The sequence below is a fragment of the Triturus cristatus genome, chromosome 1_1, assembly GCF_964204655.1.
Source record: "Triturus cristatus chromosome 1_1, aTriCri1.1, whole genome shotgun sequence".
NCBI classification, from domain to species: domain Eukaryota; kingdom Metazoa; phylum Chordata; class Amphibia; order Caudata; family Salamandridae; genus Triturus; species Triturus cristatus.
The window spans coordinates 460,576,100-460,600,194 of record NC_140579.1 but is presented as its reverse complement, the minus strand read 5'-3'; positions in this window follow the sequence as shown (position 1 = coordinate 460,600,194).

The following is a 24,095-nucleotide window of genomic DNA, read 5'->3' as shown; positions in this document are numbered from 1 at the left end:
TGACACCCTGAGAGATGATCCCTGGGCCATGTGCCAGATGACACCACTATACCACATGCTGAAGGCTTGAGTCCCACTCTCATGGCCTTGCTGGTGGAGGGAGCCTGTGTGGTTCAGGAGGGACATGATCTGGTTGGTGTGACAGGGCCTGGAAGGCGGGGCAGGGCTGTGTAGGCAGTTGGAGTTGCACACTCAGCATGCAAAGGTGTTGTGTGTGCGGTTAGGGTATGCCTGAGAGCAGGCGGTTGAGTTTTGGATAGACATTGCTTGGAGGGTTGCTACAACATCAGACTGTAGTGTGATGTGGGTCATGCAAGGACATGAGGGTCGTGCAATGTGCAAGTTGCATGTGCTGATGGTCCTGCCTTTGGCACCGCGTGGCCGCAACAGTGGCACAGACAAGATGATGACAGCCTTTGAGGCGTGTGTGTTGCCGAATCCCGCTACTTTGTGGGCCCTTGCTGCAGGGGCTGCAGCAGCAGGCGCCATGCCCTGGAAAGAATGCCAAGAGTTGCACACAAAGAGAGGATGTCAGAAAGGACAACTGCAACAGGCGTATGTAAAGGAAGGAGTGTCCGGTCACCCATGGCACACCCCGAGAAAATGGATGCACAATCACCAAAGATAACTGACACAGGATCAGGAAACAGAAGGCCAAGCTGCGCACAGGAGACACACCCTCAGCAGCTGTTGACGGCCCGTTGTGGGGATCAACATGCCCAAATACATACACAACCATGGACTTCATGCACAATACAGATTCGAATCCATGAAGAACTGCATGCATGTTGCTAAACTACACATAGACTCATATGCACTATCTTTGACAACTATGCCAGAGATGCCGCATGCAAAGTGGCAAGAGACCTGCATTGACAGAGATGAGGCACCTTGGAGTGTGAGGAACACCTTTATTACTCAAGCTCACACTAAGGGAAATGCATCAATATGAACAGACTCACAGGTCATTTGGCTGAATATGCGGGACCTACATTGGACACCCCCTTCACAACACAGATGTTGTAAATCCAAATGAACTGGCACACAAGTGAAGGAGGTGGGCCAAACACCCCCTGCTGCACACGGAGAGGCTGCAATTCCCCAGTGAGCCTCCTATGGGGATGTCCCACACTATGTCCACCCGTAGCATCCTGTATGTGTCTGAGTGAAGTTTTACACACATTGATGCCTTCCTCAGAATCCACAAACCATTACAGATGACTGTCACGAAGGGTGACTATCAATTCATGGGAGTCATGCTACATGTCATGTGCCCCATGGTGAGTCGACATGTATGCATGGTAACACAACATGCACAGGAGCAGTCCCCACACATTCAAAATTCGTAACACCCCCAAAATGCCTTTCTGCAATCCTTACCCAAAATGTCTTTTCAACATGTCCGTGCATGGAACGCTGATTCAGCACACGTCGCAATACTCATGAGGAATATCAGGAGGCCAACGATGACACGAGCAGACAACATGCGCAAGACCCTGGGGATGACAGACACACAAGGAGACAGCGAAAATATTTTTATCCGCATGCATGGTCATTTACTCTACATGAATAATGTTGTCACCATGCTAATTCAAAATTTAATGTCTCAGCTAAAATGTGTGGAATTACATCATCACTCGAGTGACACATCAGAACACACCTCTAAGTCACTTAGCATACAGTCAGCTGGACACACACATTGCAACACCTGCCACACAAGGCTCCAAGCGTGCACACTCAGACCCAGTGACTCACCATCATGAGAAGAAGCTGCGTATGAGCTGACTCCGGATGTCCTCCTCCTCCTCCTCCACACTTGCCTCGTGACCAAGCCCTTCATCCTCCACGGGTGGATGTTCCAGCTCATCCGGATCCAGGATGAGTGGCACTGCCTTCTCCACTGCCATGTTGTGCAGCCTGCAGCACACGAGGAAGATGTTGCAGACCTTTACCGGTGCTTATGGGAGGGACCTGCCTGTCTTGTGAAGGCACCGGAATCGGCTCTTCAGGAGGCCAAACGTCCTCTCAATCACTCGCCTGGTCTGCCCGTGTGCATTATTATAACGGTGATCTGCAGCTGATCTTGGGTTGCGGAGAGGCGTCATCAGCCATGGCATGTTGGGATAGCCAGAGTCCCCTACATGGAAACATCATGTGAAGAAGTGGGTCAGGAGATGCCGTAAGATACAAAGATTCCGCAACACACAGGACAAACAGAGTATACCCGCCAACAAGACATGCTCGTTCGTTGTGCAGCCGCAGCATCACTTGTGGCACGCTGCTACGCCTCATGATGTAGGCATCGTGTGCTGACCCTGGAAAACGTGCACAGACATGGGAAATCAGCATGTTAGCAAGACACACCACAAGGACATTAATAGAGTGGTAATGTTTACGGTTGCGATAGGCTACCTCCTGTGCCTGTGGTGGTACCAAAGCCACATGTGTCCCATCAATGGACCCAATTACATGGGGCATCCCTCCCAGGGCATAGAAATCACCCTTGACACCTGTCAACTGCTCAGGAGTCGGAAAATGGATGAATTCATCCAGGTGCTCCAACATGGCTTCTAAAACATCATGCAGGACACGGCTGAACATCGTCTGAGACATGCCACCAACATCAGCTATGGTGAATTGAAACGTACCGGTGGCAAAAAAATGTAGGGCTGCCATCACCTTCATCTTGGGGGTCAGCGCTGTAGGATACCTGTGTCGCGGTTGGAAGTGTGGTGCCAGCTTGGCGGTCAAGTCTTCAATCAACTGTTGAGAGAATCGGTAACGTCTTATGCAGTCACGTTCCCTCATGGCAGCCAAGTCTGGCATTGGTCGGGGGAGAGGCGGTGCCCTGTAGAAAATTGGAATGAAAACGAAGAGTGAGAACATAACAACATCAATGTCAATGAAGTGAGCACATCCGCAACTGCTAATACACATCTGCTTAATATAGAGTCTGGTTTGTGCAATACATCCAGGACACGTATGCCAGCCAGGTGATACTCCTACGAAAAGCCAGATACAACCGTTGATTGGCAAGACTACATGACATGCCCTGAAACGAGCTGTGGGCCAGTGTAAGTGAACAGCCATAGACATCACAGGAGTGACATACAGCCACATATCTGCATTTGAAGGATGTCATCTCAAGCTAGACGCACAGGTCACATGGAAGGTCAAATGTACAGATCACACACATTGCGATGAAGGGGTACATGGGAAAACTGAAAACACAGACATTGAGACAACGCAGATATGTCCTCATATCAAAATCCCATGTTCAATGCATACAGACACACGTTACGTGGGATTCCACATGAGGCATGGTGTGTGTATATGTGTGCCATGCCCATCTATACACCGTCACATGTTGGATGCAGCAACAGCAGATGCAGTTGACGGGACACCAACTGCCAGCTCATGGGAACACATGACACACACATGACAAAGTCACATCGTGGCACGCTGGTCGTTCTATGTCAGTTATTAGTGTCCCTGTCCCTGGCATCAGGCGACAGTTGCGGGTGTTGGTGACTGTGCCATACCAGTGATGCTGTGCTTGACACATTTGGACTACATGCATACATGTGCATAGTGTGAAGGGGAAGTGTGCCACATAGTGCAACATCACACATGACATGTGTACACAGGTCATCACACATCTATTGTGCCCAAACATGAGGAGACATGTGCAATATCACTGCCTGACACACCTAGGCCCTGCACATGAAGGACATAAATGACAATGACTTGATGTACAGCCTTGTGCGAGTCTGAGACCTCCATGGATTTCGTGTGCGCCCCCTATCACCAGTGTAAGTGTGTGAAACGCACTGTACACACGCTCTGAGGGCGTGTGTATGGTCCGTATCACTATAGTAGAGTTGCTGTAGGAGCACACGTGTTACGGGATGTACACACTTACATGTACTGCCTTAGTACACGTACGTGTAGGCACTGGTAGTACTCATGCGTGTACTACCTCAGTACACGTACGCGTAGGCACTGGGAGAAAACGTACGTGTACTAAGGTAGTACACGTACGTGTATGCACTAGTTGTACACGTACGTGTACTGAGGTAGTACACATACGTGTACTACCAGTGCCTGCACGTACGTGTATACGTACGTGTAGGCACTGGTAGTACACGTACGTGTACTACCTCAGTACACGTACATGTAAAACACATACGTGTAGGCACTGGTAGTACACATACGTGTACTACCTCAGTACACGTACGCCGTAGGCACTGGGAGTACACGTACGTGTACTGAGGTAGTACATGTACGTGTACACACTAGCTGTATACTTATGTGTACTGAGGTAGTAAACATACGTGTACCACCAGTGCCTACACGTACGTGTACAAATACATGTAGGCACTGGTAGTACACATACGTGTACTACCTCAGTGTACGTACGTGTACAACTAGTGCGTACATGTACGTGTACACGTACGTGTACAACTAGTGTGTACACGTACATGTACACATACGTGTACTACCTCAGTACACATACGTGTACTCTCAGTGCCTACGCGTACGAGTGAAATGCACCGAACCTGTGTGGGGATTTGAAAATTACATAGGGGACACATAAGGGACAAGTTTTAGGCCATAAATGCATGCTGGTTGTCATGGATACTGAGTTTTCTGTTCAAATGTTTCCATCAGGTGGCCTTGAAAAGTCAGTTGGCCACAAAATACAATGTTGCAAAGTGGTTGTTGACTTGACATGATGCTGCTAATTTGAACCATGCAAATGCTGTCACTGGTGTATGTTTAAAGGGATTGGAGGAAACGTAGGATGCAAATGAGTCTGACTAATCACTCTGTACTCCTGTAAATGAAAGACCCCAGCAAGGCAGATATAAGTCAGGCAGAACCCATGAGAGGGCACTTGCCTGCACAACCTTTCAGTCGACACCACTGCTGCTGTCTGTGCTTCCTCTTGCACCATGTCAAAAGTCTGTGGAGAGGGCCCAGCCTTTCACCCATGAGGAGAATGAGGCATTGCTTGATGTCATCCTCCCACGGTACCCCAGCCTGTATGGGAGACCAGGGGAGCAGGTGAGTGCTGACTCCACTAGCTTTGACTGTGCACCTTTTTTGTGACTGTCACTTCTGGCATCGTGTCCAGGTGTGACAGACATGCAATGTTGTTTAGAGTGGGTCCCAGGGGGGAATGGCTTATGTCTCCCATGCAGAGCATGATTTAGTTCATGTGTGCACTCCTCACTTGCATTGTGCTTACTGTGACATTCACTGCATAGTGCATGACACATTCAGCCTGGCTAATCCTTTGTGGCATTTTTTGTCTATTGTCCTGAGGTGATTCAGTGGTCCCCCTGGTGTGACAGGTGACTGTTCCCACAGATGTGTCTGAGTTGAGTGGAGCTGTGGTGAGAGTGTCCAAGTGATGTGTATGCCCCCTGGACATTGATGTGTGTGCATGTTCCTTGTCATGTTGGTGAGTGTCTATGTGAAGTGTTGCACCACAGCTGCATGGAGGAGGCAACAGCTGTCCCATCTGATGTGAGAAGTAAGCCGTGCTGTGTGTCTGACTTGCTTAGCTAGCCCCACACCTGTCACCCCCCAGAGGCAAGTGGCACATGTGCAGAGTGAGGTTTGTATCCGCTGTTGCCAATGGCATGTGATTGATCTGTGCCTGTGTGTGTCTGTGTACTCTGCTGAGGTTGCGTCAGTGGCCTGGGGCATGTAACTGCTTGGAGGTGCTGTCCATCAGCCTGGTGTCTCTTGTGATGCACAGTGTGTGCCATGTTCATGGAGTGTGTCGCACCACTCATGCTACCTGTGTACTTTACATGCCATGTAGTGCATTGGGGCTTCCACAGAGGCCAATGTCCATATGACTAAGATGCAATTCCTTGGCAGCATCCTATACCCTGTTCAACAATTCAAAGATGTTCAAATGTGTGTCTCTCTGACATGGAGCAGGTGCAGTGATGTTGTCTCACTTTGTCATCCTCACAGGTAACTGCCTACGCTAAGGGGGAGATTGGGAAGCAGGCCGTCAGGGCCGTGAGATCGGTGGAGGGTCGCAGTCGGTGCCTAGCACAAGTGAGAAAATGGTGGCAGGACATCCGGTGCTGGACCCGGAGGATCGCCCGGGTCCTGCTAAAGGACTCACCTCCACGCCCCCTCGGCGGGCGCCGACGCCTGACCCACCAGATGAAGCGTGTCCTGGCGGTGGTCTTCCCTGACATGGATAGGCGGTTACAGGAGATGCAGCAGCAGGAAGGGGGTAGGTACATGTGTGTTTGTTGTGTGTCACCAGCTTTTGGAAGTGCTCTGTCGTCTGGATACACTGCCAGGGTTTATATGTGCAGTGCATATCCTTTTCCCCCAAGTCAACCAGTGCTGTTCTTCCTCTCTTCCCCTCCTTGACATGTGTTCCCTGGTCTGTGTGTAAACACTATTGCACATGGTAATCTAGGCTGCCAGTCAATCCACGTTCACATTGCTTTCTGCATCATGTGTGGGGGTGGTCTGTGACATGTGTTGGTACCTTGCCTGTGCCCTGTCCTGTTCAGTCATTTGGGGGTCCATATTTGTTGGCATTGATGCTGAGTCTCAACATAGGAGTGTGAGGATTCAAATTAACAGACTTGCAGCATGCATGACCGATGTTGTGGCCTCAGACATGATGTGCATGAGTGGGAGATATGCATAGTGACGGGACGGTTGCTCATGTTACAGTCAGATCATTCCAGGACCATGGAGCAGTGTGCCCACTACAGTCCCCTGAGACACCCTTGCCTCGGATTCATGTGTGTCATCCAACACTGTGCCCATTCTCTGTGTGTTCAGCATAGGTTGGCCTCTGTGGCATTGTTCCCTGGCCTCATTTGTATTTATGTAAAGTGTGCTATATGTGTCCACTGTACAGGGTGACCCCATTTGGCTTGTGCATCCTCACAGTGGGCAGTGCCTGTGTGTCTATGTACAACTATCTGTTGATGGTTGTTTGTCACAAATATGTGTTGGCAGCCTCACGAGGTGATGTGGAGTACATTTAGGAGATCTTGATGCACATTTTAGTAAACCCAGATTAAGAGATGTAACTTCTTGATCTGTCTCAATCACATTGTCTCAGGTATGAGGGGTTTGTGCGGGCAAGGCCTACATGTCCAAACCTTATGTCTCCTTGCCAGGTCTGACCTGTGTGTGATATTTGTCTGGACAGACACTCAACATGCAGTGACGCAGTCATGTTGTGCAGGGTTTGTGCTTTGCAGCATGTGTCAAAAGTTAAAATACATGGTTCCTGCTCATCCATTTTTGGCACCAGTGTGTGGTCCGGATGCTACGTAATTTGGTCTTTGTGTGCTGACATCTGTGTGGACATTCTTGGTTCCCATGAGGGTGTCTCCTCAGTGCAGGTGCTCCTTATTCCGACACAATTGCAGGCCCATTAGCTTATGCATTGTCCTGTGTTTGGACATGTGTGCGACTCCACATGACAGGCAGTGGGTCAGATGTGTTGCCAACTGTGTCATCATGGTACGGATGGCCATGTGACAGGTGGCATGATTCAAGTTGTTAGTCAAGAAGTCTTTTAACTTGGCACTCACTACACTTGTCAACATGTCTCAATTTTTGCAATGTTTGACTTTGATGTTTTGCTGTGAAGGTCAAAAATGTGCCTGCATGACAGATGTCTCCCAAGGAAGTGCACAAGAAACCACCTTTACACTTTCCGGGGACACGCTGGCTCATTTTAAAGGAAGGCACAGTTCGAATAACACTTGTTTTCAGATTATACATATACATGTTCCCACAGTGTGGTTGCATTTGGGTAAGTCCTTGGTTGTTGCTGATACCAACTTACAAGTGTCAAGTCATCCAGACCGCCGTGGTGCCATGTATATGTACTTACTGAAACCCCATTTCTTCCTAACAGTGGCTTATTTGAATAAGGCTGACAGCTCATACAATGACTGTGTAAATGTAGTTTTGTGTGCACCTCATTGTGTGACTTCTTTTATACAGGCACATGTGTGTTCTGTTCACAAAGTGGCACATTCACACATTCTAAACATGGAGATTGTGTAAAGTGTTGTTATTCCCAAGGGATCACAATGTATTTCGTTTGGGTTTCCAAAGTACTCACAGGTCTCTGAGTGTGGGGACACCTACAGCATTGATGTCTGTTATTTGGCCTTGGGTGCACCAATACTGTTTCGTTCACAGTGAACAAGAGGTGGCATGCCTTCATAGTGTGGCTGTGCTCAACTGTTCCCAGACACTAGCTTCTCAGTTTAATTCGATATCAAGTTATTTGCTGTTGTGTCCTAATTTTCCTTGTTTCCAAGTGGCATGGTGGGTCAGCCAACTGGGGAGTGCAGGGCTTACATATGTGCGGAGTATTCTAGATGTTACTCATGATGCATTTCCTGATATGCACTGTGACATATTTTGTTTGGACTCAGGTGTCAGATGTATACAGGTGACTGATTATTTTCTGTATCTTCACCTTGCCCACAGCATCATCGGAGGACACAGAGAGAGACACCTGCACGGACCTGGAGGAGGGATCCAGCACCGGTGCCACCACTGCTGGCGAGTCTGCGGGAGCAAGTGGCACGCAGGGCGAGGGGAGTCAGGCGGAGGACCTGTCTGGTGGCAACACCGACTATGACGCTAACGGGTCTGAGGCTGAACTCCTCGAGGGGGCGGAGGCTGCTACAACACCTGGCAGCAGCCCAACATCTGTCACCGCCCCCTCCATTCCCATCACCGCCCTCCCAGTTGCTCCGGTCCCTTCTGTCCGTGCAGGGCACCACCATGTCTCCTTCGTGCCAGGCACCGCATCCCCTGCCCCTGTCCCCCCTGCTGCCCTCACTGCAGAGTCTGTGGACATTCAGCGGCAGTTGCAGGTTGGCCAGACATCGATGCTGAATGTCCTCCATGGCCACACCACACTGCTGACACAGATGGTGTCATTCATGGAGGGCATGTCAGCAGCGATGTCTGACCAACGGATGTTGCTGAGGTCCATGGACTCTTCACTGACGGCAGCAGTGAGTCTCCTGCAGCGCTTCGTCCCCCCACCCCTGCACCATCCACACTTCCCATGCCTTTCCCATGCACACCCAGACATTCCCCACCAGACACAGGCAGCAGACAAACACGTAAGGGCAGGCGCACACCTCCTGGCACGCATACTCAGGGGGATAAAGGCACACCCACTGGGTCTGGGGCACACAGGCATACACGCAGCCACAGTCTGAGTCTGCATGCCCCACTACCCACTCCCTCCAAAGGCACTCCCCTCGGCTCCCCTGCCACACAGCCTGACAAAGAGAGCTACTTGGCTGTGCTGGGCCTCAGCCCCACTGGCTCACATGCCCGGAAATGGGCAAGGCACTCCACGGGTAGGGGAGTTGATTCCCCCCCTCCTGTCCACCCCCTCCCCCAGTAGCGCTGCACCCCATCCCTCCGACCCCCCCCTCCTTTGTGCCTGTGGTTTCTTCGGGTGCAGGGGATACTCTGGACGCCCTGGCAGAAGTGTGCAGTGCCGAGCTCACCTCCACCTTTGGCGCTTCCCCACCCCCTGTGGTGGAGGCGTCCAGCCCTACACCCATTACACCTACCCTTACACCTCCTGTCCCTGAGGTGCCTGGTCCTTCCCCACACATGATGCCCCCCCCAGTCGACGGACCTGAGGCTTCTAATGTGCAGGCAAGCTAGGGGAGACGCGTGGCCATGTGTCCCCCCCCAAGGACTTCTGATCTGGACTGGCCATTGGCCTTTGTAAATAGTGTCCTTTAATTATTTTTCATTTAATGCTGAATAAACCATTTTCTTTTTACTTTGAACACTACTGCATTTCAGGTATTGATGTTGGTGCTAATGCTCCAGGAGTTGGGGTTGTGGTAATGTGTTATGTTTCAGGGAAATGTTGTAGTCTGATGCTCATGGGGTGGACCATGGTATCTACGTCCCATCACAAGGTCTCTGCAAAGAATCTTTGCTGTATGCTATTTGTGTTTGGAGACATTGTCCCAAGGAGTGTTCTTTCCTCTGTGGCACCTGACATCTTCCCTGCAGGGAGTTGCACAATTGTTGTGCTGACCTGTGTCTACATTTCCTTTGTTGGTGACGGATCCCTTCAACTATGGCCATGCCTGCTCAGCAATGTCTCCGGCTGCATCGTCTGTGCCATCCTTGCTAGTCACTGTACTTGTGTATTGAGTATATTGCCATGCCTTCATGGATAAATTGTCCCTTTTCGGCACTATGCATGTGTGTAATCCCAGCCTTGCACACATATGGTACTTGTTCTGCAGGGTATTTGGGCACCTGACTCACCATTGTGGGCATTGTATCTGTGGGAACTCCACCCTATTCCCTCCATGACTGAAAACATCTTGGTGGCTGTCCCAGGACCTGTACATTCCTATCAGTCCTGGGATGTGCGTGACAGTGTGTGTTCCCTTTGGCTCTCTTAGTTTAGTAGGCACTGACATGACTATACAGTCTTGTGGCATGATCTTTGTGTGTGCATTGTGCTGCATCTGCCAGGGGTGGGTATGCATGAGTCATTTGTCCTCACACCCACATGTGGTGTGTCATGCAGTGGGGGAAAGACATCCATCCTCATGGGAGTGGGACACTGCTGTCAGTGATGTGTTGTTATGGCACTATAAACATAGTCGAAAATTAGGGATGCGTACATACACCCATGGAGTTGTGGTCATCTGCTAATGATGTACACAACCCCATGTCTCTGTCCACTGCTGGGAGTGATAGGCACCCACCCCTCACATGTCTCAGTCCACTGCTTGCAGTGATAGGCACCCACCCCTCACATGTCTCTGTCCACTGCTGGGAGTGATAGGCACCCACCCCTCACATGTCTCTGTCCACTGCTGGGAGTGATAGGCACCCACCCCCATGTCTCTGTCCACTGCTGGGAGTCCTCTGCACCCACCCCTCACATGTCTCTGTCCACTGCTGGGAGTGATAGGCACCGACCCCTCACATATCTCTGTCCACTGCTGGGATTGATAGGCACCCACCCCCATGTCTCTGTCCACTGCTGGGAGTCCTCTGCACCCACCCCTCACATGTCTCTGTCCACTGCTGGGAGTGATAGGCACCCACCCCCATGTCTCTGTCGACTGCCGGGAGTGATAGGCACCCACCCCTCACATGTCTCTATCCACTGCTGGGACTGATAGGCACCCACCCCTCACATGTCTCTGTCCACTGCTGGGAGTGATAGGCACCCACCCCTCACATGTCTCTGTTCACTGCTGGGAGTCCTCTGCACCCACCCCTCACATGTCTCTGTCCACTGCTGGGAGTGATAGGCACCCACCCCTCACATGTCTCTGTCCACTGCTGGGAGTCCTCTGCACCCTCCCCTCACATGTCTCTGTCCACTGCTAGCAGTGATAGGCACCCACCCCACACATGTCTCTGTCTACTGCTGGGAGTGATAGGCACCCACCCCCATGTCTCTGTCGACTGCTGGGAGTGATAGGCACCCACCCCTCACATGTCTCTGTCCACTGCTGGGAGTGATATGCACCCACCCCTCACATGTCTCTGTCCACTGCTGGGAGTGATAGGCACCCACCCCCATGTCTCTGTCCACTGCTGGGAGTCCTCTGCACCCACCCCTCACATGTCTCTGTCCACTGCTGGGAGTGATAGGCACCCACCCCTCACATATCTCTGTCCACTGCTGGGATTGATAGGCACCCACCCCCATGTCTCTGTCCACTGCTGGGAGTCCTCTGCACCCACCCCTCACATGTCTCTGTCCACTGCTGGGAGTGATAGGCACCCACCCCCATGTCTCTCTCGACTTCCGGTAGTGATAGGCACCCACCCCTCACATGTCTCTATCCACTGCTGAGAGTGATAGGCACCCACCCCTCACATGTCTCTGTCCACTGCTGGGAGTGATAGGCACCCACCCCTCACATGTCTCTGTCCACTGCTGGGAGTCCTCTGCACCCACCCCTCACATGTCTCTGTCCACTGCTGGGAGTGATAGGCACCCACCCCTCACATGTCTCTGTCCACTGCTGGGAGTCCTCTGCACCCACCCCTCACATGTCTCTGTCCACTGCTGGGAGTGATAGGCACCCACCCCCATGTCTCTGTCCACTGCTGGGAGTCATCTGCACCCACCCCTCACATGTCTCTGTCCACTGCTTGCAGTGATAGGCACCCACCCCTCACATGTCTCTGTCCACTGCTGGGAGTGATAGGCACCCACCCCCATGTCTCTGTCGACCGTTGGGAGTGATAGGCACCCACCCCTCACATGTCTCTGTCCACTGCTGGGAGTGATAGGCACCCACCCCTCACATGTCTCTGTCCACTGCTGGGAGTGATAGGCACCCACCCCCATGTCTATCTCCACTGCTGGTATTCCTCTGCACCCACCCTTCACATGTCTCTGTCCACTGCTGGTATTCCTCTGCTCCCACCTCTCACATATCTCTGTCCACTGCTGGTATTCCTCTTCACCCACACTTCACATGTCTTTGTCCACTGCTGGGAATCCTAGGCAGACACCCACCCACCCACCCGCACCCTTGGTGCAGTACACTGCTGTCCTGGCCCTGAACACACCCCAATATACTGGTTATATGCTGCACCAGGCCCTAAGCCAACATTCGTGGCGTGTGTACGCCTTGTATCACAAATGTACTGGTGCCCTAGGGGTACGGGTGATGCGGTCCGTACCCCCGCATTCATAGGTTGGGTATGGTGCGTACCACGCATACCCCTACATCACCACTACAATGGTGGTACAAACCGTACCCACGCCCTCAGAGCGTGGGTACGGCCCGTGCCACGCGTACCCCTACATCACCACTACAATGGTAGTACGAACCGTACCCACGCCCTCAAAGCGTGGGTAAGGCCCGTACCACCATTGTAGTGGTGATGTAGGGGTACGCGCCATACCCACGCCCTGAGAGCGTGGGTACGGCCCGTACCACCATTGTAGTGGTAATATAGGGGTATGCGCCGTACCCATGCCCTCAGAGCATGGGTACGGCGTGGGTACGGCCCGTACCACCATTGTAGTGGTGACGGGTATGCGTACACGCCCACTGCCGTTGTAGTGGGACGCAGGGATTGGTGGACACGCCCCCCGAAGTGACCAGACCCTGGAGGTAATGTATGTACAGAATATGGTATTTTTTAAATTAGGTAGAGGTTATGTTTCCTGCCCCTCGCCCCCCCTTTGCCCCTGGGTGTTGTTCTGACCTTCTGCGGCGTGCGCAGCAGTTTTGGTGCACCAGGTCGTAGGCTAGGAGGGCCGGGATGACACGTAGGATGGGGTCCATGGCTGTCCGTCGTGTACCGGTGCTCCTTCTTCGCGTCGTCCTCAATTTCGCGGGAGTTTTTGGCTGCCGTAAAAAATGGGCAGTGCGGAGTGACGTAGGCACGAATCGTACTTGCTGGTCCATAAAACGCTGCCTGACTCCGTCCGGACGTCACGTACGCGATGTCCCGGATCAGAATTGTGGGTATTTTTTAGCCGCACGTAGTTTTTTAGGAATCGTACGGAAATGGTATTTCTGTACGATTCGTACTTGCTGGTTTGTAAGGAGGATTTCCTGGGTACCATTCGTACCCGGGTTTTACAGGATCGGAATCGGCACCTAGATGTTCAGTCAATAAGAGAGGGTTGGTGAAATTTAGAAAACGTTTATATTCTCTTCAAGAAAATAGTCAGTATTTTTGTTTTTCTATTCAAAATAGTCAAATAAATTAATTTTCAGAAAATTTGGAGAAGATTTGGTTAGAACAAGTATACAAAATAACAGCGTGTTCCATAGAGAATAACTCCCCATCCTAATCTAATGGACCTAAGTTATCCTAGCAAGAACTCATAAAGAGTTCCTTTTAGAGAAGAGCAAGTAAACTTTTTAGAGCAAATGGCTAATAGCTACGAGAAGGTTGAACTCCCCAAAAAGAGTAGTTCTGGATGCTCAGCCGAGTTCCCTAACAGCTGCAGTAGCAAGAGTTTAGACAGGTAAAGGAATTAATCACAGTAGTCAGTATGGTCGGCACAAGATAGACAATCTCCTCACAAATTGTAAGGAAATCAAAGAAATCACTGTTAACAGTATCTTATGACTATTCAGGTTAGCACAACAAATTTCTAAGGGACATGGGGTGCATAGAATACCTTCACTTCCTAGCTAGGAATGCATACTATACAGAATGCAAAAACATGTTGCAAAAACAGGTTATGTCATTTATAGCCAATGAAGAAGGATCTTGTCATGGTCCGACACCTTCTACCTCAATTCCCACTGTAAACATCCATGCTGACATGCAGTTTTTTTAATGTGGCTACAATCATTTAGAAATAGATTCATCTAGGAAGGTTCTCATGAGAACCTTTGATAAACCTACACTGTTAGCTGTTTAGTGTTCCATCGTGTAACAATGGGCTGCTCTAAGAAATTAAACATTAATGTCTAGCATGTCCTGGTTAGATCATGGAATTAAACCTACGACAATGAAAAAGTACTTTCTTTGTTTCAAAACATAGTCACTGGCTGGTACCTGGAGTTATTGTGGCTGTTAGTGGTCTGTCAAGTGCTGAGCTCTAGTTCCCCACAACAGCTCCATGAGAGGCCTGTGATTGCCTGCCATCACTACTCTGAGAGTCAAATGCAAAAGGAGTTTTACTTGGCCAAGTTAGCAGAGCCATTGTAGGAGGGTTTCTAGGACACAAGTGGCAAGTGAGCCTAACCACCATTGTTGAGGCCCAGTAGCCCCTGTCTTCCTTGTGGCCCCAACCAAATGAGGTCTGACAGGAGAAGTTACCTTTCCTCAGTAGATGCACTAAGAATTTGTAAAATATTGTAGCACCCATACTGATAAGGGAGATTGGCGTTTAGATTCACATTCATCTGTGTGAGCCCAGCCTTCAGTATGATGTTTATAAATACATCACAAGTAGGTGCAAGGACCGTAGACCCCAGTAATGCTAAAGAAGCTTCACTCAGAACCCATGAGGCTCCGGAAGTTCCATAATTGCTTCTGACCAATTGCCCCTGAAAACTTCTACACTGTAAGATCATGATAGAATAGACATTATTAGCTTTTTTAACTGGAGTTGTAATTTGGACATCTCTAGTTTCAGCAGAAGCACTTCTGAGGTATCACTGTGGTATCGCGTTCCCAGTTTTAACACCACTGATTACAATTAGTATATTTTAGCTTTTTTGGCACACTTAAGTTTTGAAATGTAACCAAAGGTTTTACCTTCGCCACTGGCTAGAAGGCTTCCCACAGCATTATCAGAGACTTTACTAAACCCTTGAAATTTCATCGAAAATATTCATGATATTACGCTTTTGGAGAAATATGTGGTTTGCGGGTATCTTGCATGACCTTTTTATACAAGAGTGCATATTTAGAGTAAAAGAGTGTTACAGGATGCTAGCAGGAGATTGGTTCAAGCAGAAAATGTCTCTTAGCAAGACATTTTCTGCACGAATGAGACTCCTGCATGCACAAGATTATGCAAAGTTGTGTAATGTGAAAATTCCTAGTGCCAGGAACACTTTCACTGCCTCCTGAGTGTGTTGCAAACTTACCAGGGCTGGTGGTCTCCGTTGGGGCTACAGCTTTCCCCACAAGGCAGAACCGCCATGGCTGCTTCCCTATACTCTGGGCCCTTCCCAACAATCCAGCTGCTCCCCACTCATTGCTGATCATCACTTGTCTGGTAGCTACGATTCATCTGCCCATAAATATATAGTGATGGAAAGCCAGTTATTGGGCTTACCGCAAGCCTCTGCCTTTTACCAAAACAACACAAGTGCCTCTACCAAGGCCGCTTTATTCTATGCACTTTATATGTTTCATCAACGCTCCGCAACACCTTTAATTTTCATAATCATCCATCCATACTGGAAATACATGTCTTATTAAACACGCAATTGAGTCTTACCATATACATCTCATATGGGAAAGACTGTGTACACGCAGTATGCAGATCGGAAAAGGAGACAACCCACCAAATACCAGATTGAAAACCAGGTCTGGTTATCACTCAAGCCCTTACAATTACCTAGAAAGAAAGTATTCCAACCACGTTCTATTGACCCCTTTCAAATTGACCAAATAGTGGGTCTGAAAACTAGCCGGCTCCTCCTGCCCCTCAAAATGAACATACTTCCAAACTTTCACACATCTATGTTGAAACCCACCATCCCAGGGACATGCCTAGCTAAGACTGTCTCCGGTTATAGTCCAAGGGAAGCCAGAGTACCAGGTACCTTTCATCTAAGATTCATATAGGGTGAAAGGTGAACTTTGTTATCTCATCGATTGGAAGGGACTTAGTCCTCAGGAAAGATCTTGGGAACAAAATCCGAGCTCCCCGATTGGTACCACAGTTTCATTACCAATACCCACATAAACCGGGCTTCGGCCTCGAGACTAGGCCTAGACAGGGGGATGCTGTCAGGAAGCAAAACCTCATTATACATCTGACCAGCAATATATAGGGAGGAACAGACAGCTGTAGGGATTATCTCAAACCTCTGCCTCTCCTTGGAAAACTTGTGGTGGCTACAAAACACTAAAGTGCAGTTTTACAGAGTTGTGCTGGTACTTTCCTTCATTCTAATCCCCCCAGATACCGAGACTGAATCACTTCCCTGCTGAGCTACAATCAGCTAGGGGATTGCAGCCATTTTGAAGGCTAAAACCATGCCCAGTCGGGTTCTTGAGGTTTCTCAAAGAGAAACTGAAGGGGAGCGGACCTCTGCCCCAGAGCTCCACCCCCAAGATGCCTTGGAAGCTTCCAGAACTCCAGAATTCAGGAAGCAGCTAAATAGTCTGGGACCACTGCTTCCTTTTGTGTGTAATCCTGCCTGATTCAGAGACTCCTCTGAGACAAATGTTTGGGAGAAACCTATCATAAACTCGTATTTGGAGCAGACTTACATCAGTGAATGTAAGCACTGGAGTTGCAAACCCATAACATGTTTGTAACATGCCAAACCTACCCATTGCAGTTTACCTTGTTATAATATTGTAAAATGCATGCTTGTGTGTCAAGTTCATTGTACTAGAAATTGGTGATAAGCAAAGACCTTGGGATAAGTTAAGTGGGCGGTAATTTTAGTCAGAGTAAGAAACCGACTTGATTTGGTGTTGATTGTCAAGAAGTACCTGTAGGAGCTCAAACCTCCATTAGGATGAATACAACGTTAAAGACTCGCCAATAACCTAACCAAGGCATGTGACTGTAACACTTTCTTGACTGGTTACGAGTCATCTGGGAATCTGCAGTTTGGCTTAGAGTACAAAGTGTGTACAAAAGATATTTGTTGTACAAAACAAATGATTTTTGCTGGTCACCGTGACAACTGGCAGAAAATGCATCTAATACTGAGAGGCTATAGGGAAGCATAGCACAGGCACACTCTTGTACATCTAGCTGCACCTGCTGGGAATCTGGAGTATTCTCTTAGAAAGGGCAACATTCTTGAACTTTGTGTTTTCTCCACAAGGGAGAGATCTACAGAGACATACCAGACCCAAGGAAAAAATATCGAGTAACTACCCCAAGGTAGGACCAATTGCCTCAAATCTCTGATATCCACAAGGAGACGTGCAACCTGTGTCTTTCTCATTTGTTATTTTAACCTGATCCCCCCTTCCCTTGGGTCCACCATCTTCTCCAGTGTGCACAACTATCAGACAGCAATTGTGTAAGGACAAGGGTCCATGTTGTTTCCGTATTCCTGGCTGAGCAAAGTTCATCTAAATTGATGACTACACTGTCTGGCAGAACCCCATTATCATACCTGAGAGTACGAGCAGCAGGTTTGTGCACAGAGTGTACCAAAGAAGTGCCTCAGGATCTACCATTAACCATGTCGGGCCTCTGAAGGAGCAATACAAACGTTTGAGTGGAGGCAATACAGGAGCCTCAGCAAAGTGTTCCGCAATGTTGCTCATATAGGCCATGTCCCGATCATGTTCAATTTTTAAATGAGAACATTTCAACTTGACGTCTATAAAGCCCATTTAATTTCTTCACAATACTCTTGCCCATTGTCCATCAGTCAAGGTAAGGTTTAATCTATGTGCCCAGTTCAACAAAGGATCCATAGATGTCTCTTTTAACAATACCTTGTTATGAGGAAGTGGACTCTGACCTGTGACAATCCCAAGTTCATTTTTCGCTTTTGGAACACTTGGGGTTTAGAATTCTGCTGTGAGTAGTTCTCTCAAATACAATTTTACTCATTATACACTTCAGTTTCAAACAGACATTAGTTACAACTATTTGTGTCTACCTTTTCACATAGGGCAGCTGCTCTGCGCAGCTGGGGTGAATGGCTCTGATCAGGTTGCTTGCAACAGAATTTCACATGTCTGTTCGTTCATATACAAAAGAAAGGGAGATGGATTGCTTGTGTACTTCAACCTGGTATCTGCATACAGGTAGGACTGTCTCGGAAGGACACAGATAAAATTGGTTTTAGTCTTCTTATGCCTTATAATGCAGCTAGGGACTCAAGTAGAAATGTCTTCTTTATGCTTGGCTGAAGTGTCAAAGCAAATCTATATACTGTTTACATTGCCTTTACACTTTGAGCAAAATGTGGATAAAAGGCAACTTTTAATTGACTCAACGTCGGGAAAGCCTCTGATGTGCCTTTTCCTAATACTTCCTGGGTCTCAAATGCATATCCAGTGTCAGATTTATCCTATATATGCTAATTTTCATATTTTCAACTTGGATCTCTTTGCCTCAGCCAGACCTAATTGGATTCAGCTTTTGAACTACCCTACTGGGTCGTTACCTATCTTCTTGTCAGATAGCAGTTTAAACCATCCATGATTAACCTTCTCCTGAGAGAGGAAGGTGTGTGGGATTAGTCTTATTAAGGTCATTTGCTGCTTCTCTCTGACAGGAATTGTCAAGATATTCTCTCAGTGGACCAAGGCAGAGTAGGCAGACCTCTGGAACTAGTCACGCCAGACGTTTTCTCTGTGGTCTTGGAAGGAATAAATCAGCTTGTACTGGGAGGATTCTGTCTCAGAGGAGAGGACTTTTTCAATCTCTCTGAAAACTATCATTTTGAAAATTACCAGAGTGCTCTCTCTACAAGAGTGTTAGATTACCCAGGATTGCTCCAAGTGATTGTCAGTCACGGGTGGTAGAATGATGTGACATCTCCTGAATAGGTAGGGACTTCTCATCTTCTTGAATTCTCCTTCTACATTAAACCCTTTAACAAGATGAACAGTTGTGGAACAGAGGAACCCTTGAAGGATCACTAACACAATATTGTTGTAAAAAAAATAGTTGAAAAAAATAGTGTGTCAAAAATACTGTTTACCACAATATCGTGTTCTCATACTTATAACGGAAAGTACAATAATATCAGTAAAAAATATTATTATGTATAACATTAATATAATGTACATTAACTAAATTCCACTACCATGTAATACTGTATATAATATATTTATATAAATACACACACATATATATTTATATAAACATATATATTATCTACTGGCGGTCGCCAGTAGATAGTTATAGTTAGGACCGAGTTCCCATAGGAAATCTGAAAATTCTATTTTGAATAACTTTGGCCCCGGTTGACGAATCCTCGCGCAATTTTCAAAACTAATGGGGCGCTCCGCTCAGCTCCTACCCTGAAAGTCTCGGGGCGATTCGTCAAGTGGCGGCTGAGAAAAAAGGGGGGTCCCAAAACGCGTTTTCCCCATGCATTTTCCCATAGGACCTTTAGTCGAAGGTACAGCCCGAACGGCTGAACAGAATTACTTGAAATTTGGCAAAGAGGTAGTCCTCAGGTCAGGCATGTGCCTTTTGCATATATGGTGTCAATCTGTTCAGTAGTTCCTGAGAAAATTGCAGTTAAAAGTACATAAATATCTATATGCGCGCACGGTGCCGTGCGCGAGCGTAATTCTGGTGGTGGTGAGATGTCAGTCAACATTTGAATCGGTCGAAATCAGGAAGTGTCGGACGCCATTTTGTGTGTGGCAGTGAAAAAGAAAGGTGGAGAACGTGAAAAGGGGGCAGGGTAGAGATTTCCTGACCCCCTAGACTTTGTCAGGGGGTCCCTGAAGGACCCCGAAGGGTGTAAAAAACATTTTATTTTTTTTCAAAAAATCGCGGGGTGCACGCACGGTGCGTGCAGCCGCCATTTTCAGTTTTAGAGGCAGAAGAGAGCTAAAAACACAAGTGGAGAACGTGAAAAGGGGGCAGGGTAGAGAGTTCCTGACCCCCTAGGCCTTCTCAGGGGGACCATGAAAGATCCCTTAGGTCCCAAAAAAAAAAAAAACATTTATAAATATGGCGGGGTGCGCGCACGGTGCGCGCACGACGGCAATAAATTCATAAAAAAAATAGAATTAAAAATCAAGATTAAGTGTTTAGATGTTGGCTGGCTCTAAAAAGAGCCGTTGTGTTCATTGAGTGTTTTTTTGTACCTACAAGTAAGTACCGATGCAGAGTCTAAAGTTCAAGAGGAAGACTCTGTTCCTTTCATCTGTGAAATGTACACCGTCTCCTCTTTAAATGCCTTGCATGTTGTAACGCAAGTTGTTGTGGTATATAGAACCCATACCATAGTCTTTGAGGAAAGCAGAAACAGAATTATTGACGTGCTTTTTTGCTTTCTCAATCTGCGGACAATATTGGTTGGACCAGTTCCACTTTTGCCTTTGGCATATATTACAATATACAAAGGTAGTTTGTGGAAAAAGTGACATCAATTGCACAAAGGTGTCCTTAACAAGCATTTCCAGACCTACCCCAGTTAAAGTGCCTAGGTCATTTCCACTACAGTGCACAATTGTAAGGTCAGGCTGTGGGAGATGTAGAAAGGATTTCACCAAAGGCATTAATTGGTGCCACTTTAACCCTCTCTGACCAATCCATTTAATGTCTACATTTGGCAAAGCAAGGTCTTTCACAATACCTCTTTTTTCTGCATACTTTTCACTCCAGTAGACATAGCTATGACCTACAATCCACACTGTGAACATCTTTCAAGGAGATCTGGATGCACTCAGAAGGTGTCTTTCAGTAGAATGGCAATATGATGAAGTACTGGGTATTTTAAGCCCAGCGGTGCAGGGGAACACACCCTATGACTTCGGGGTTCTTCCTGTTTCAGACCTACAGAAACACAGAGTCTTCTGAGTGAAGTCAAAGATCAGTTTATTGGCTGCAGACCAATTACAGGCGTCCTAGAAGTACAACAGCGTGTATGTTCTCAGGAGACTGCTAACAATCACAGAAACGGGCTTCTCCTTAAATACAGAATTTCTTGCCTCAGGCATACATTCTTAAGTTTATGGTATGGTCATTCAAAGTATACATTACAAAACGAAAAGGCAGAGTCATGATGACCATCCCACATTCCAGTTAAGCCAGCCCGCAATTATTTACACAGCAAAGCTCAGATCCCATATCAGATATCGATAGGCCCCAATAAACATGAGCATCTCCTGTTTTGGGAAACAAGCCATAAAGCAGGAACAGTCAGGTGTGAAAGAGATTAGCTGGAGGCTTGTGTAGGATGAAAAGACTTTAATTGTGTCAAGCCCTGATGCTAATCACAGGTGGCCAGAGGACGGGGAACTTGTGAGACCAGTTTGACCTGGGGCAGCGGAGCCAAGCTGCCCAGGTCACAGAAAAGTCAAAGAAAGCCACATGTGCTCTGAAAGGCCCATTTTCGCTTCATGCTATATAGCCTATGTGAGGGCAACCATAAGATGGCCACCGATACAAAATGGAACCCACGCAGTGATGTGAAATAGCGTATACACAGTGCATTCATAGCTAAAACGTTACAAAAAGCACTTGTACATACCGCATTAACCATTCGCGGTTCACTATTACCGAGATAGACAGGGGTAGGGCCCTGCCTCCTACGCGGTCCCAAATTCTAAAGTACGACAATGAAAAGAAAGATAGTTGTAAAATGGAGGCTTACATACTTTTTTTTAATAAAAATAACTCATTGGCTGTTTCAGACCATTCAACACTAAAAACTAGGCTGTATGTTTAAATTTTTAAAAGCATGTTTTGTATTGGTTCAGAAAAATGTGTTCCCACAGAAGATTACTTTGGATATGCTGTTAGGTTTGAAAAGTCAAGCACTCTTGCTCTTTGGATTAGAAACATTGTGTGCTGAACTTCTGACCTCTCTGCTCACACCAGTGTTCCATGATCTGTTGCTATGGTAGCAGGCAGAAGTCATGTTGGGTGTAGGAATCATTTGGAAAGGGTTGAAATTTGCAACCAATAGAAATGTGTGTTTCCATTTAAAAAAATGTGGGAAGCAATGTGATTTGAAGTTAACATGTATATGTGTGAAAAAAGAGAGGGAAATGTTGCCATTTAGTGGTTCTGGTGAGAGGAGTACAGCTCAGAGATTCTGGCTCTGATAATCTGCTGTGTGAGTGGCACATTTCTTTCTCACTAACTACTTTTAAAGGTGAGTTATGGATTTGAGAGGGGATGTATGTGGTGTATTTTGATATAAATAAGAGAAATTTGTTTCTTCTTTTAAAGTTGTGTTTTACATTTTATGTTTTGGAAGATATTTAACTGCCTTGAACTTGTAAGATATTATGGAGTATGTCTTCACCATAAGTTAAGGTGTACTGGTATCATCCAGGAATACTGTTTTGTGCCTAGAATCACACCATGAGTCTGTGTGCACACAGGAATTGTTGTCAGAGATTTAATTCGTGTTGCTCTGGTTGTGTAAGACTTGCACTCGTAGCAAAGGGGCAGCTTGTTTTCTTGAACTGTGATGGTTAGCATTCAGCAAAAATCACTATCTCACAGATGCGAGGCAAATGCTAACACATTTGAAAACAACAGGGTAGATTTTCCTTCCACTCCTGCAATGGGTGAGATAGTTCCTACATGTTCAAAACTCCAATTAACCCTTACCACAGGTGATCTTACATACATCTATGCAGTCTTCATGCAGTTGTGCAAGCGTCCATGCAGATCTCTCTTGCACCTGACAATACACAGTCTCCAGAAACACACTCTTAGCACACAGCCAGCTGCTTCTCCTGCACTCCCATGCTTACTATTCAGCACTGTGTGGTATTTCAGATAGCAGTGTGTAACGCTAACACATTCAACATCACCAAGGCTCATTTCCTTTGCTGTAGTCTAATCACTCACCCAGGTTCCACATGCTCATGGTCTCAAGTAGCTGTTAGGACATGTGCTCTTTTCTGCCTCTCTAAACTATAAGGAAAATGTGTCAGGCTGTTACAGTAATTATCACTTGCTCTACCACAGTAGTAAATGTGCTTTGAAATTGCCAATCAAATATCGTTTTCTGCCTAGAATCACACCATGAGTCTGTGTGCACACAGGAATTGTTGTCAGAGATTTAATTCGTGTTGCTCTGGTTCTGTAAGTCTTGCAGTCGTAGGAAAGGGGCAGCTCATATGATAGGATTTGAAAAGCTGAAAACAATATAGTAATATATTTAAATTACATAAAGGTATTTGTTTTTTTTGTTTCCTTTAGGTATTGCTGAACAACACTGAAATAAATTAAACATGCCTATAAAATCAAGAAAGAGAAAAGAACAGCAAAAACATCTATATTTGAAGACAACTGGACAACAAAAATTAGTTGAAGATCCTCATGTTGGAAAAAAGAAAAAGTCTTCTGGTAAGCAGACTAAGGATTTTTAAAAAAATATCCTCAAACATAGAAAAAATGTAGAAAGTATATCCTCTGCAAATAGTGTTTCAAGAAGAAAACAACAAGACAATAGAAAGGAAATACTAAATGCTAATGTAGAATCAGAAGCAAGAAAGAATGACTTAAAAAGAAAAACAGAATTTCAAAACATTCGTAAAAAAATGTTTCCGAGAAGAGTGGTGTTCAATTTGCTAAAGGATGTGAAAAAAAATAGGAAGAAAGCAATATTTTATAAGAAAAAGAAACATATTGAATCAATTGTTGCAAAGGCTTTGGAATTAATAAGAAAACTATTCATTTTAATTTTGAACAGGATCCGTACATTAGATAAAATAGTCAA